The sequence below is a fragment of the Berghia stephanieae genome, chromosome 6 (genome assembly GCF_034508935.2).
Source record: "Berghia stephanieae isolate SIO BIC M18660-M18661 chromosome 6, UCSD_Bste_1.3, whole genome shotgun sequence".
NCBI lineage: Eukaryota > Metazoa > Mollusca > Gastropoda > Nudibranchia > Aeolidiidae > Berghia > Berghia stephanieae.
Genome location: NC_088365.1, coordinates 39,646,374 through 39,661,444, shown reverse-complemented (window position 1 = coordinate 39,661,444; position 15,071 = coordinate 39,646,374). Strand labels below are relative to the sequence as shown.

Here is a 15,071-nt window from a genome sequence, read left to right as displayed (position 1 = left end):
TCTCTCTCTCTCTCTCTCTCTCTCTCTCTCCCCACCCCCCACCCCCATCCCCGTTTCGAGGCGGATGGTCACATAAATATTATTATTATTATTATTAATAATAATAATAATAATAATAATAATAATAATAATAATAATAATAATAACAATAATAATAATAATAATAATAATAATAACAATAATAATAATGATGATAGATAGATAGATAGATAGATAGATAGATAGATAGATAGATAGATAGATAGATGGATAGACAGATAGACAGATTTGATAGATAGATAGATAGATAGATAGATAGATAGATAGATAGATAGATAGATAGATAGATAGATAGATAGAGATATGATGGTACCTGATTGGAGGATAAGTCTTGATAAGTCTTTGTCCAATTTTCCGATTTTATGTCATACATTCAATGTTTTCTTTGTAGCGTTTTTTTTTTTTTCGTGTCCATTGTGTTGAAAGGATTGGTCGCCAATCAAGGGACTAAACCATGTAAAATGTCAGAAATTAACTACCTTAGTCTTTACCGCATACTCTCTATAGATTGGGTTTTGATCAGCTACTGTTAGCCGCATCTCGAGGCCACATATTCTGGCAAACTCTATAGGGAATGAGATAGCGGAAGAGTAGCGTCCGTTGATTGGACGTTACCCATAGTCTGTGACGTCACCGGCAGAAAAGTTATTAGAGAGAGAACGTCATGTTGGTTGTCCCCATGCGTCCCTCGTCCTCGCTTCCGGTGAAATCGGCTTGAGACACTTCAAAACCAAATTGACGTTCTCTCTATAAGGTGACGTCCAATCAAGGGACGATACTCTTCCGCTAATCTCATTCCCTATAAGCAAAAAAAAAACCGTTCTCCCCAATGTTGTCGATTACTCTTTGGTGTATCTGCATTGCCATAAAGTGCCATTGAGATCAGTGAGATAAGCAAAACATAATATCATTTCTTGTGACGAATATCATAACGCATTGAGAGATATATACTGTGTTCCAAAAGTTCTGTCATACCACACAATATGTTAAATATATATTAATTTTCCAAACATTTTCTTTGAAATTTGGCATGGACCTTGATATAAACATTGTTTGCCATTGAATAAACGTCAAATATATCAGCTATGTCAAGGGAGATACGTTTTTTTTCAGTTTGACCTGGTGGAATTTCATGCTCAAGTTGGATCAATATGTGATGTGATCCCGAAAGTTTGAAATAAAAATACACATCGACAGTTCATTGATCTTATAGGGTTCATGATTATTCTCTTGGGAATTCTTACCCCTTTTGCTGCAATGCAACTCCAAGTTCTTGGCATATTCGTGGTGGGCGTGCCATATTCCTAATACTCCTGTCAATGTAATCCCAGTCATTCTCGATTAAATTTTGTTCTGGATATCTTGAAGGACATCTCAGAACACCGGTTTCATTATCATGAAGCAGATCCAATGTCATTCTTGCGGCATGTGGTCGACCATTGTCTTGTTGGAAAATCTTTCGAACGTGACATGAAAGATAAAACATGTGAGTAATGCATTCATTACTGTACCGCCTGGCCGTGATGCTACCTTTAATGATGATCATTGGACTGCGACAATGTGCGGATATTTCTACCCCAAACAATGACACTTCCTCCACCATAAATTGTCAGATTGGCGGATAAAATTGTGACGAAACATTCTCGTTACTCTCACTCATTCCCATAATCGGATGATTGTCGGGTTCGATGGATATACATAGTTATAACATGCATAGATATATAGGTAGGTAGATAAATAGATAGATAAAGATATAGATTTTAGTTATATATATATATATATATATATATATATATATATATATATATATATATATATATATATATATATCCTTTCTTTAAAAAATATCGCATTGTGGAGAACATTGTGCTTATTTGAGTCAATAAAAAAATTGATACGGCGCACAACTCTACTGAAAGATTTGAAAAATAGAAATGTATTTTTTTACAGATAGATAAACAGATAACTTGATTTCCTTTTATAATTTAAAGTCAGTTTGAAAGTTCGTTAAGTTAAACAGATGTCATAAAAAATTTACCGAAGACACTAACACACTCATGGCGACACCCTCAACTCTATCTGTCCTTACTTCCGTTGTGTTGATTTAGCGGTAGTAGTAGTAGTTTCGTATGGCTACAACTCCACGTTGTTTCGCTTCACCCAATCCGCGAAAGCACTGTCCGCCTCATGAACCATTTGGTAGCCGCCTGGGGATGCTGTTGCGGGGCACTTCAAAATGATGTGGTCCATGTCTTGGCAAGCGTCATCGCATGCTGGGCATTTTGGAGATTATGCATAACCCCATCGATGCAAGTCTGAGGCTGTTCTACCATGCCTAGATCTTATTCTGTTGCATGTTGACCATTCTTTTCTGGTAAGAGTATGGAAACCAGGCAGTGGTATGTTCGTTGGTTCTTCAATAATTTCACTAGCCTTTGGTGGTTTTTGTTTCCATTCCTCTCGCCAGGCCTCCTCTAGGTCGAAATTGTCTTTTCTGGTATTGTAATAGGGTTTCCTTGATTTGAGGCGAGCTGTTTTAGGGGCCGACTCTATTATTTCTTTGAGTGGAGTCAGAATTGAGGTATTATCCAGACGTTTGAATTGTTTTTGACATGCTGATTCTCGACGTAGGTGAGGTGGGGCGATTGCGCTCATAACAGGGAGCCATGGGGTTGGTGTTGATTTGAGGGTGCCTGAGACGGTTCTCATTGTGTCGTTTAGTAGAGTGTCTATTTTGTGTGTGTGAGAGGATCTGGACCATACTGGAGCACAATACTCTGAGACACTGTGCGAGATAGCAAGTGATGATGTCCTTAGAACTGACGGAGTTGCACCCCAAGATGTTCCAGCAATTTTTCTTACGATTCCGTTTCGTTTACGTAGTTTATTGGCTGTATTTTCTAGATGTTGTTTGTATGAGAGTGTTCGATCTAAAGTCACTCCAAGGTACTTAGGATTTGGGTCGTATGGGAGGATGGAATTTTTAACGTTTATGGCGAGTTTTTGGTTTGCCTTGTGATTATCGAGATGGAAAAGCGTGCTCACTGTCTTTGTAGTATTCATTTTAGATACCATTTTTCAAAGAAAGATTGGAGTTGGATGGTATAGTGTGCCAAAGTTGATTCGATATTTTTTTATATTTGTAGATTGATGAGCCAATGCAAAGTCATCTGCGTAACCTAATTTCAGGGAGTCAGTCTTTGGCATATCATGTATGTACATGTTGAACAGCGTAGGGGCGAGTATCCTTGAGATACGCCGTTTTTTTAATTGTTCTTTTCTTACTGGTCCTATTTCCTAAACAAACATGGTACGTTCTTGTTCCTGACATTTTGTTCAATAGTTTGAGGGTTGTTCTGCAGGTTATGTATTTAGAGAGTTTGTGAATTAGACCACCATGCCACACGGTGTCGTAAGCAGCTGACAGATCAATAAAAACAGTTCCCGTTTTTAGTTTTTTTTCGTAGCCAGCGTCTATAAATGTTGTTAGAGCTAAGGCTTGTTCTGTGGTGTCACGTCCAGATCTAAAACCTGCCTGTTCAATGGGGATAAATGGGTCGAGATAGGCCATTATTCTCGTTAGTATTATGCGTTCGAGGAGTTTAAAGAAGCAGCATAATAAAGATATGGGGCGGTAGCTGGAGGGGGTCGTTGGGGGGCTTACTAGGCTTCAGGATTGCTAATATTTTTGCTTCTTTCCAGGTTTGAGGGTATTTCGAGGTGTTTATTACATCTGAGAATGAAGATGCTAACCAAGAAGTAGCTTTAGGGCCCATATGTCTTATAATGTCTGGAAAAATTCCGTCTACTCCAGCCGCTTTCCCAGCTTTCATTTGTTTGATGGCAGTTTTGATCTCCTGATTGTTGACGGGTATGGCTGAGAAGCCTGTTTCGAGGCAAGATTTGTATTGTCGTTGGTAATTTCGCCTAATTTCTTTTTCAAAAGTATGTTTTGATTTGTGTACACTTCGCTGATTGATTTGTTTGGCAATTGTTTCAACGTTGATTGGAGGTGCTTGGATAGTTTTAGGGTGTTTGTCTGGATCAAGTTTTTTAAGTAGGTTCCAAGCTTGTCTACTGGACTGTTTAAAATCAAGTGATTCGATTTTTTCTTTCCATTTGTTGCATCTCCCTGCTTTGAGTGATTGGAGGAGCGCGTCAGCAGTGTCAGGATCATGTGTTTCTTCATATTTTTCAAGGAGTGCTTGGCTAGTGTCAGACCAACATGGGATACATGTAGACCGATGACCACGTGGGATATATTTTTTAGCACTTGTTAGTATCAATTTAGTGAATCTTTTAAAACTCGATTGTTTTGGTGGTATTCTTACACATACTTTTTCTATATACTCAGTGTATTCGTTCCATTTAGCTTTTTGAAAGTTCCACCTGGGTTTTGGTAGCGAGTTAATGGAATGATAAGACCAATGGTGATGAGGACTGGTCTGTGTTGACTTTTAGGAAAGTGGGGTAAGATTTCACGGTTTGAATGGAGGGGGTTATCGTTATCATCCTTAGAGACGAACGTTAAGTCCGTTGAGTAGTCCTTTTGCCATCTGGCGGAGAAAAAGGTACCCTTTTCCCTGGGGTCGAGAAGAAGATGGGCATTGTTTTGTGAAGCCCAGGTGCTTAATTGATCGCCTGCATTGTTGTTTGTTTTGTAACCCCAATCTGAGTGGTGTCTATTAAAATCTCCGGTGATTACAGTGGGGTGAGATATTTTGGGAAGTGCAGGAGAAGACCAATTTTCTTGAGGTGGTTTGTAGATGTTAATCAAAGTAGTTTCCCCAAATTTCACAATGGTTTGATGAATATTGTTTTCAGTTTTGGACGAATGTATTACGGTGGTTAGGTGTGGATATTTAGAGAACACCATTGTTCCATATTGTTCATGGTATATTATATCAACAAGCGAATAGTTTGGAATACAAACTCTTGATTGGTTACTTTTACTCTTGCTTCCTACATGCGCTTCTTGTAGAAAGCGTATATCAATGTTATTTGTTGATAATAATTTTGCTAGATATTCACATTTGGCCATAGAGAGTCCTTCAACATTCAGGGAGAGAAGGTTTGTTGTCGGGTCAATATTAATGTGAGAGCCAGCTTGGCTCTGAGATGGGTTGTGGACCTTTTTATCCTGGGCGACTTCCGAGCCAGTATGATAATCATTTCTTGTGCTATTCATTGAAGTGGAGTTGTGGATCCGGGAGTACGATGAGTCAGAGACAATATCGAAGTTCGGATGCCGGTTGTGGATTTAGCGGTGATCAGTGTTGTTATGTAGTAGTAGTGTGTTCTCATTGCGTGTATGCTTATGTGTGTGTGCGTGTGTGTGTGTGTGTGTGTGTGTGGTGTATATTTGTGTGTGTATGTGTGTTTTGGAATGTGGTTGCGTGGAAGAAAAAAAATAAGGGGGGGGGGGGCGTCCATCAAGTAGATAAATTCCTGAGCAAGGGGGGGGGGGGGTGTTTGCTAGGAACTGTCAGATTGGCATTTTTCAGCAAATCGTGGCATTCATAGTGATATAATTCACTTGATCATATAACGGTATTCGGATTTACAGAAATTTTAAACAAGTTTCACCGATTAAAACATCAACTAATATTACTGCTGATATTACTGTCGTTTTTATGCCATCGATGTGATAATTATTGCCCTGGGAAATATTTAGTTAAACGTTTCGGCAAACTGTCAATTGGTTCTGTCTAGCTTCTCGCCCGAACAAACCAAAAGTAGACAGATTCGGGGACTTGATATTTATCGCGTCCTCTTCAGATTTTCATTTGACCTCACATAAGTTAAGTAAAGGGGAGACATTCCGAAAGCTCCTACATCCCCAGTATTCATTCAATTTGTATTTTCACCGTTGATCTTTTGTCAGGCGTTTATTTATTCAATTTGTCATCATATAAAAGCGTTTTAAAAACTCTAGAACAAACCTTGACAGATTTGTGAAAGTTTAAAATTTCCTAATTTGACCATTGTTTTGATTCTCGGCCGCCATTTTAATTTGTGAAGTATTGAAGGTAGTGCAAAGCACTCCCAAGTAAAGCGTGGTAAAGACTTGCGACTTATTGATATTGATAGACTGATAAACTAAAATCATGCCGAATAAAGCATGGCAGCGACGACAAGGACATCGATTAAAATGTGCATCTAATCGTAATCAAGCTAATCCAGAAAATGATTCTGGCAATATCGAATGAAAATAGTTCTTTCCCCGCGAAATTGCGGGCTTTTTACTAGTATATATATATATATATATATATATATATATATATATATATATATATATAAATATATATATATATATACTAGTGATCAAAAGAAAGTATACACTTGTTTTACCTACAGAATTGGTATAAAATATTGTTATGGTTTATTTAAAACCGATATGTAATCATAGTACTATCATTTATCTTTCATTTTGTTAGAATTTGCAACGTTTATGGTTGATCTTGTATGCAAAATAGACTTTTAAAAACATGATCTTCAAAAAGGTAAGTAACAAGTCAAAACATACACTATAATTTTGACAAACAATGACATTTTAATAAAATTACTCGCGTTCGTTTCATTTGAAGTGAAGGTGAATCTTTATCAATCAGTAACGAGTATGTCCTTCGTTCGCTCTAATCACAGCATTAGATCTCCTACGCATGGAATTGGTCAATCTGGCCAGCTGGTGTTGAGGAATGTTATCCCAAGCTGTTCTTATGGCGTGGAACAGTTGTTGTTCACTTTGCGGGTCTAATGAACGGACTTGGCGGCCGATTATGTTCCACATATGTTCTATTGGATTTAGATCGGGGGATATTGCAGGCCACAGGCTGATAACGTTCACTTTATTTGCTGCTATAAAATCCCTTGTTACAATAGCTCGGTGGGATGGTGCATAGTCGTGATGGAATGAAAAATTAGGATGTTCATGAAAAACTGGAATTACACGGGGTTGTAAAATGTGTTGGATGTACCTTGCAATGGTTTGGGATGCATTTACTTGGACTTGAGGTGTCTTATAGTCTCTGCTTATTCCACCCCACACCATCACTTGTCCATATCCTCTGTTTGGGGATTCCACGACACAAGAATCGTGAAATCACTCGTGTAATCTTCGGTAACAACGTAATCTACCGTCATTTCTTCCAATCACAAAGCGTAATTCATCTGAGAAGAGAACAAATCACCACGCATGCATTGTCCAGCGCAGATAAGCACGGGCCCACTGAAGACGGCCCAGCCAGAAGAGAACAAATCACCACGCATGAATTGTCCAGCGCAGATTAGTACATGCCCACTGAAAACGGGCCAACCGGTGCTGTGCTCTAAGAAGTTGTCGCATCAACGGACGTTTGCAATAATGTCATGCTCTCTAAGTCTGCGACGAACCGTCTGTCGACTAATTCGTGTACCTGGGAACTCTAGCGCAGTTTCAGTCGCCGTCCTAAAACAATCCCGTAGATGTTGGGTGCGTATAAAAGGGTCCTCACCTTGTGTTGTTACTCGAGGTCTGCCAGTTCGATTTCGGTCCCTTACCGTTTGTGTCATTTCAAATCGATCCACTAAGGAATATACAGTTCTCCTTGTGATATTAAATATTCTTGCAACATTGGTCACAGACTGTCCAGCTGGAAGATGACCAATGGCACGTGCACGTTGTTTAAACTAAGTCGTGGCATCGCGTAGATTAATGGGTGGTATTTTGCATTGTGTTTTCCTGCCTTGAAAATAGTTCAAGAAGACACGGATGACAAAAAAATTAATCTACACACGTCCTGTCCACAGTAAGGGGCTAAAAGGTTATTTTAGCACGTGCGCGACGTGGTGAGCGAATATCAGGTCAAAAACAAAAACATCGAATATCGGTACACAGAAAGGCTAATGGTAAACAACTCAGTGGAAAATCTTTAGCCTACGTCAACGGATAAAAAAGTAACGACGAATTTAAATGTGTATACTTTCTTTTGATCTCAAGTATATATATATATGTGTGTGTGTGTGTGTGTGTGTGTGTGTGTGTGTATGTTACTCACAAGGAATTTCTCACAAATTAGTCAAGACACACTTCTAGCACATCCGCAACAAAAGAGGGTGACGTCATTTTAAATCTCTCTTGAAACTATCCACAAATATAATCTTTTTAAAAATTGGGTTTGGGGTCAACGTTGTTCCGCTCAGCCAATGTTATATATATCATCGAGCATAGAATTACTGGCAAATATCTACAGGACCGATCAAAGTTTAAGGCTCAAAAGATTCGTCTCGATCTAAACTATAGGAACAATAGGAACAACGAAATACTTCTCCGACGAGCATAAAAGTGAATCAGAGGAGAAAAACATTATAAATCTGATCCTGTTTTAACTTTTATACATTGCGATCACAAGACATATGAAAAAGTTATAGCAAACATGAAGAATAAACAGTACCGATTTTCTTTGTTTCGAACTACGATGGCCGCCGTTGCTGGGCGACGTGACATCAGACTATTGAATCCTATTTGACAGCTCATGTGTCAACATCTGTCAAATCATGTCTTGATTCACGGGTCAAGCTTTTGACGGTGGTATCATGGTTGCGTAATAATATGAAATCATTAGTCAGGCATCGCTGATAGGTAAAAAAGCCAATTTATTCTACCCCTTATCTTGGTAAAAATGTAATCGTTGAATAATGCTTCGAACCCGATGTATAAAATATTTATTCAATCAACGATTGCAGAATATTTTCGCTTAATTTATTGACTTGAATAGACTCTGAAAAGACAGCTGATTGGTCATTTAAAATAACCTTTTATTGCGCGCGACTGCAATTCCAACGGGTTTTTTTTAGGTCAGTCAATTTCAGAAAAACACAAATGGCGAATCGAAGATATCACTGCCATGCATCATAGCCATTAAAATTCACCTCCAATTACTTATTCTATCTGAATAATTTTCTGCTGGCGACCGTCCTCCTCCCGGTCACACACACACACACACACACACACACACACACACACACAAACAGACAGATAAATAAAATTATCGGCAATCGATAAACATGATCGTCAAATTGATTAGAAGGAGCCATGAATATCAAAAGAAAGGACTTAAATCAAAGTGAGCGTTGTTTTCTTTTCGTTTGTTAAAATATGATTACTTCCGTCATGCGCAGGGGCATTTCCGTTTTATTTTGATACTGGGTCTAAATCTCAAGTGTTAACTTAGATACCTCTTAATTCTCTATAAAATACTCTCGGAAGTCTTTGAGATTTTTGCAATCATAAGTGTTACTAGCCGCCTGAATGTCATCTAAAGTATTTAAAAGCCTTTCGGATGCCATTGGAAATGTCCGGAGGCCGTCTGGAGCCGTCCAGGGCCATCCAGAAGCCTCTGGGGCTGTCCGAAGGCTCCCCACGGCTCCAGACGGCCTCCAAGCGTTTATAAGAGACTCCGACTGACTTCTGGAAAGCTTTGGACAGCTTGAGGTAATCCTTATGGCTTCAGATTGATTTAGATGGCCTCAGGTGGCAAAAGACAGCTCCTCGCGGCATCCGGACCGCTCCGGAGGCTCCGGACGGCAATTACTAGCTCTGAGGGCATCTGCATGGCTTCAGAATGCTTTAGATGACTGTTGCTTTCACTACTTGACTCTTGTTACTTCACACTCAAGCTGGGTAATATTCCGTTTTTGTTTTCATTTTCATTGAGCGAGATTCGATTCTAGGTAAATACATAATACATCCGTCTCGTCTTATGTTTTGACAAACTCCTCCGCTTATGTTTGTGAGTCAAATAATCAGTTGTGTGTGTATATGTGTGTGTGTGTGTGCTTTCGGGTTTTTTGTGGGGTTGTTTTGTTTTTGTTTTGGGGGGGGGGGGGGGGGGGGGGTTGGTTTTTTGCTTTTTTGCTTTTTAGGAGTTATTGGGGGGGGGGGGGGGGTTGTGGTTTTTTTGTTTGATTTTTGTTGTGGTAGATGATTTTGTTTTCCTGAATGGTGACTCTTTTCTTATAAGGAACTATTTTGGTATTATCCATTTGGCAAGTATCCCATCCAACGCCTGCTAGAGAGTTTGGGTGAACATAGGCTGGACAAAAAGGAAGATTCGTCTGGTTATCTGTTTAATTTTTTCCTGTTGTCTTTTTAAAATGTATTTGTTTGTTTGTATTTGTTTTTGTTTTGTTTTGTTTTGTTTTTTTGTTTTTTGCTTTTCTTTTCTTTTTGTTTTTTTTTTTTTGTTTGTGTGTGTGTGTGGGGGGGGGGGGATTGTTGTTGTTTGGCGGCTTTATAACACGCAAAGCCAAATAATCAGTTATGTGTATGGCTCACCAGCTCAACTTAACAAATTTAATCTTATCTCCGTATACGATGTCAATAATGGACACTATAGTCAGATTTTTAATAAATGACGCGTGTTTTTCTTCTTTTTCTCAGCTGCCCCCCAATGCATAGCCGCAAAAATTTGTTTGAACCTCTGAATCAATTTGTCTTAATAAAAAAATATTTTTTCATGAATTTTAAAACAATAGGAAATGATTTCGTTTATTACAGCTATATTAAAATCGATAACAGGTGATGATTGTAACTCATAAAAGATTTACATTATTAAAATTATGAATTTTTCGCATATCCATTTTGAAGGAATTCGTTAAACTGGAGTGTTCGGTTAATTGAAGCTTAAACGATTTACGTGCAGTATTTGAATCTGAAGCAACGAATGGCAATTATTAACTATCAGACATCTACATTTTATAACTATCAATACACATTACTGGTGAATACAAATGAAAATGAACATAACGCTGAAGACGTCCCAGATTATATTCCGAAACGCCAAACAACAGAGCAATATAATAATCCAATTTCGATAGTACGAGGGACACAACCAGGTGTTTGGTCACATCCTCAGATACGAACCATCTAATGGAAGCAATCTTTTTTTAGTTGGAAAAAGAGATATCTAACCAAATTATTGACCTGATGCTCCATCGACAGGCCCGAGTCTAAGAATGTGCCAAGGTTTTTCACTTTGTCAACAATTGAATGGAGGCATCCCCCAGCTTCAAATCTGTTTCACTTTTCAACTTCCTGTTCCCAACATACAGCACCTCCGTCTTATGATCATTCAGTTTCAGTCTGTTCTCATTCATCCATTTCTGAACACTTTGGATACAATTCTTCTATCGGATGATACTTCTTGTAAATTTCTCGTATTGGAAACGCAGTACAATTGCGTATCATCAGCGTATTGGTGGTAAGACAGACCGAAACTTCTGATGATTTTAAACAGAGGGCCAACGTACAGAACAAAAAGAACGGGTCCAAGTACTGAACCATGGGGAACCCCCCAATCTAGAATGATTTCCTCAGATCTATATTCATCCACCGTAATAATCTGTTTACGATTAAACAAATATGATCTAAACCAATCAAGCGCTGCACCGACACGCCATAAGTAATTTCAAGGCGTTTGAGGAGAAGATTGTGATCAAAAAGATATTTCAATAAACCCATCAGTTGTCCGCTATTAGGTTGAAGGTCACATTATTTTCTAGCTTCGATTGTTTTGTTTGAATACACTGCAGATTGTTGATTTTTTATTTCTTTTTCTTTTTCTTTTTATTTCTTTTTTTTTTTTTTTTTTTTTTGGGGGGGGGGGGGGGGGGGGGGGGGGTCGTTATCTGCATATGGCTTTTCCATCGTCCCTATAAATGCCGATAATTCGCGCTCCTTAACTGTCGAGCACTCTATAATATGATACATGTATATCAATTTCTCGAATGTATCAATAAAGATGAGAGAAAATAGATTGAAATTGTTCGTGCATGTTAAGAGACGAGAGCCGGAAAGAAAGTATTGGATATACAAAGGGAGAAAAAGGGACGCTCAAAGACTAGATAGATAAAAAAGGGTAAAGGGCGATATGAAAAGAACTGGGTCAGAAAGAGGATTCTATGAACCGAGATGCATGGAGATGTAGCATTCATTATGGCAACCCTGCAAAATGCGGGATAAGCTGAAAGAAAAATAAGAAGAATATCACTTTCTCACGAATATATATATATATATATATATATATATATATATATATATATATATATATATATGTGTGTTGTGTGTGTGTGTGTGTGTGTGTGTATGTAACAGAGTCAGACAACCGGGTAGTTGATGCCGGCGAGTGGTAGTAGTAGTATTGGCAGAGTGTAGAGGCCGTGGGAGTGGATGGATTCGGTCCCGGGGTCGACTTAAGAGTTCCAGACTGTAACTGCGGCGGTGGTGCTCAAGTGAGGAAGATAGATCGAGACAATGAAGTGACAGTTTAGTACTACTGTTAGTGATAGTAGTATGACTTCATGTGTCAGAAGTAGAAGTAGGGAGTTCATTTCATGAGCGAAGAGCACACACCACAGTCAAGTCCGGAGACACCATAGTCTACCCGAGTCCTAGCCCATCCACTCCAGGGTAGTGGAGGCGATCAAACAACAAAGGCCAGGATGTATAATGATGAAGTCTTTATTCAGGAACAATGGAACAGATCATTCTTTTGTATCGTATTCAATAGGCGTGTAGCAATGAATGGAGCAATGGATGAATGAAAAGAATCACATAATATTACCTGTAGCAGTTAAAAATAGATTTACCGCGGACCTCAGGGAGAGCACCTACGTCACTGGTCCAGGTAAAGTGATGCGTAGACTGAAGTGAGTAAACTCGATCAAGTTGTGTGCATCTTCATGATTTAAACAAATTAATGCAAATAACATAGGACGTGTATGAAGGAACGAATTAGTCTAAACTAAAGAGTTATGCTACAGAATCAATCATAGGGAATTGCAGAGTTAAAGAGTAAATGTTTAGCGCGTAATTAGTAATCAAAGGCGTTAACGTTATGGCTGTATGAAATTTTTAAGTAGCAATTATTAAGAAGAACAAAAGAACAGAAGAACAAAGTAGATTTAGATGACTCAAGGTAGGTGGCTAGAAAGCTATGATTTGCCAGAATTAGTGATATAAATTTGTAAATGATCATAGTTGTTAAAATGAAGTTATAACGATGTGAAGTGGTGAAAGAAAGCACACAAAAATATAGTATCAGGCCAGAAGTCACACCCAGCCGAAGATAAAAATAGTACTAGTACTACATCGAGAGACTACCTGTGTAAGGGCTTAACACACAACACACAGTGTACTATTGGTCATAGTAACACACACGAGTAAAGGAATGTTGATATCAACCACAGAGGCACACAGTCTTGCATTACTTGCACTTGCATACAATTAAATAGTGATGGTAGCGACAAGTAGTAAAGAGTAATAGAGTACAAAATCAAATAACATTAGATGGAATGGTCGTTCTATTAATATATATATATATATATATATATATATATATATAATATGTGTGTGTGTGTGTGTGTGTGTGTGTGTGCGTGTGTGTGTGTGTGTGTGTGTGTGTGCAATTTCTACACTTCAATCACTAAAACCATTCTTCTCAAAGCACTACAATCTCGAAACCGTTTGACCGAAGAAGAAACCCATATTATCATCCTGCTCTCGAAGAATACATTGCTATACAACAATGGAGTAGCATTGACAAAAAAAAATCCATGAACTTTGATGTCGCCATGACGACGGAGCAGAAACTTGCGAACTCGTCGAACTATACCTACACTCCCAACTGCAACATCTTGATATAAACATACAGAGACGACGGGCTCGCATTGTGCAATAAAAGACCGAGGCAGACTGAAATTATAAAGAAAAAATTATGTAAAATCTTCCAGGACAACAATCTTAAAATCACCACCGAAGCCAACAAAAAGACATTCAATTTCTCAGACATAACTATCAACCTGAACAACGGCACCTACCAACCATTTTCAAAACCCAACAATATCCCATTGTACATCCATAGACATAGCAACCACCCACCATCTATATTAAAAAAGGCAAAAAAACATCCCAGAAATCATTAACAAACGGCTATCTAACAACCCTACTAACAACAACATATTCAACGAAGCAACAGCGCCATACACAGACGCACTACAAAAAAGTGGCTATGGCTATAAACTACAATATGAAGAAGAGACCATAACCACCCCAACGAAAAAACTTCAAAGAGAACGACACATAACATGGTTTAACCCACACCCTACAGCAAGAACGTGACAACCTCTATCGGTAACAAATTCTTCAATCTACTACAAAAATGCTTCCCTCCAGTTCATGTCCTACACCTCATCATGAACAAAAACACCATTAAAATAGGAAACACTTGCATGCCAAACATACAAAACATTAATTCCTCCAACAACAAACGGAGACTATCACAGCCAGCTCAGCCCTACAACAACCTAGAAAAAAAAATGCAACTGCAGGACCCAGACAGCATGCCCACTAAACGGCATTTGCCAGGCGACTCAAAACGTTGTTTACCAAGCCACAGTTACACGCCCAGATACACCAAAACAAGAAACATACATAGGCTTCACTGAGTGTTCATTCAGAACCAGATATAACCTGCATAAATCTTCATTTAAAAACATACACAAACGACATTCTACTACACTAAGCGAACACATTTGGAACCTCAAAGAAAAAAAAACATACAACACAGCATTACATGGAAAACCATCTACAGAGCACAGTCGTACTCCCCCTCTTCTAAGATTTGCAACCTCTGCTTGGAAGAAAAATTCTTCATCATCACATACCGAACATGGCAACGCTCAACAGAAGAAAAAAAACTAACATCTTCATCCAGACATATAAACAGACACCTTTTTTACAAACCACCATAATGGCGAAGCCGGAAAAGCACGATTAACACAACAATCTACTTTCACTTTCACTTCCCGATGAGAACAATGCACGAAACAATATTGTAGATCATAAATATATATATATATATATATATATATATATATAATATATATATATATATATATATATATATATATATATATATATATAATATGCAATGAAGTGAAATGAATTAGAGACATTTTAATATATAACAATGCTTTCTTTGATATTGTTAAAC

The 15,071-nt window shown here is 38.2% G+C and overlaps 1 protein-coding gene across 3 annotated transcripts in view; it reads left to right on the top strand.

Moving 5' to 3' along the window:
• The window catches only part of LOC144975020 (carbonic anhydrase-related protein 10-like), a 306,136-nt gene that overhangs the window by 259,517 nt on the left and 31,548 nt on the right, over nucleotides 1–15,071 (top strand). The window lies entirely within an intron of this gene.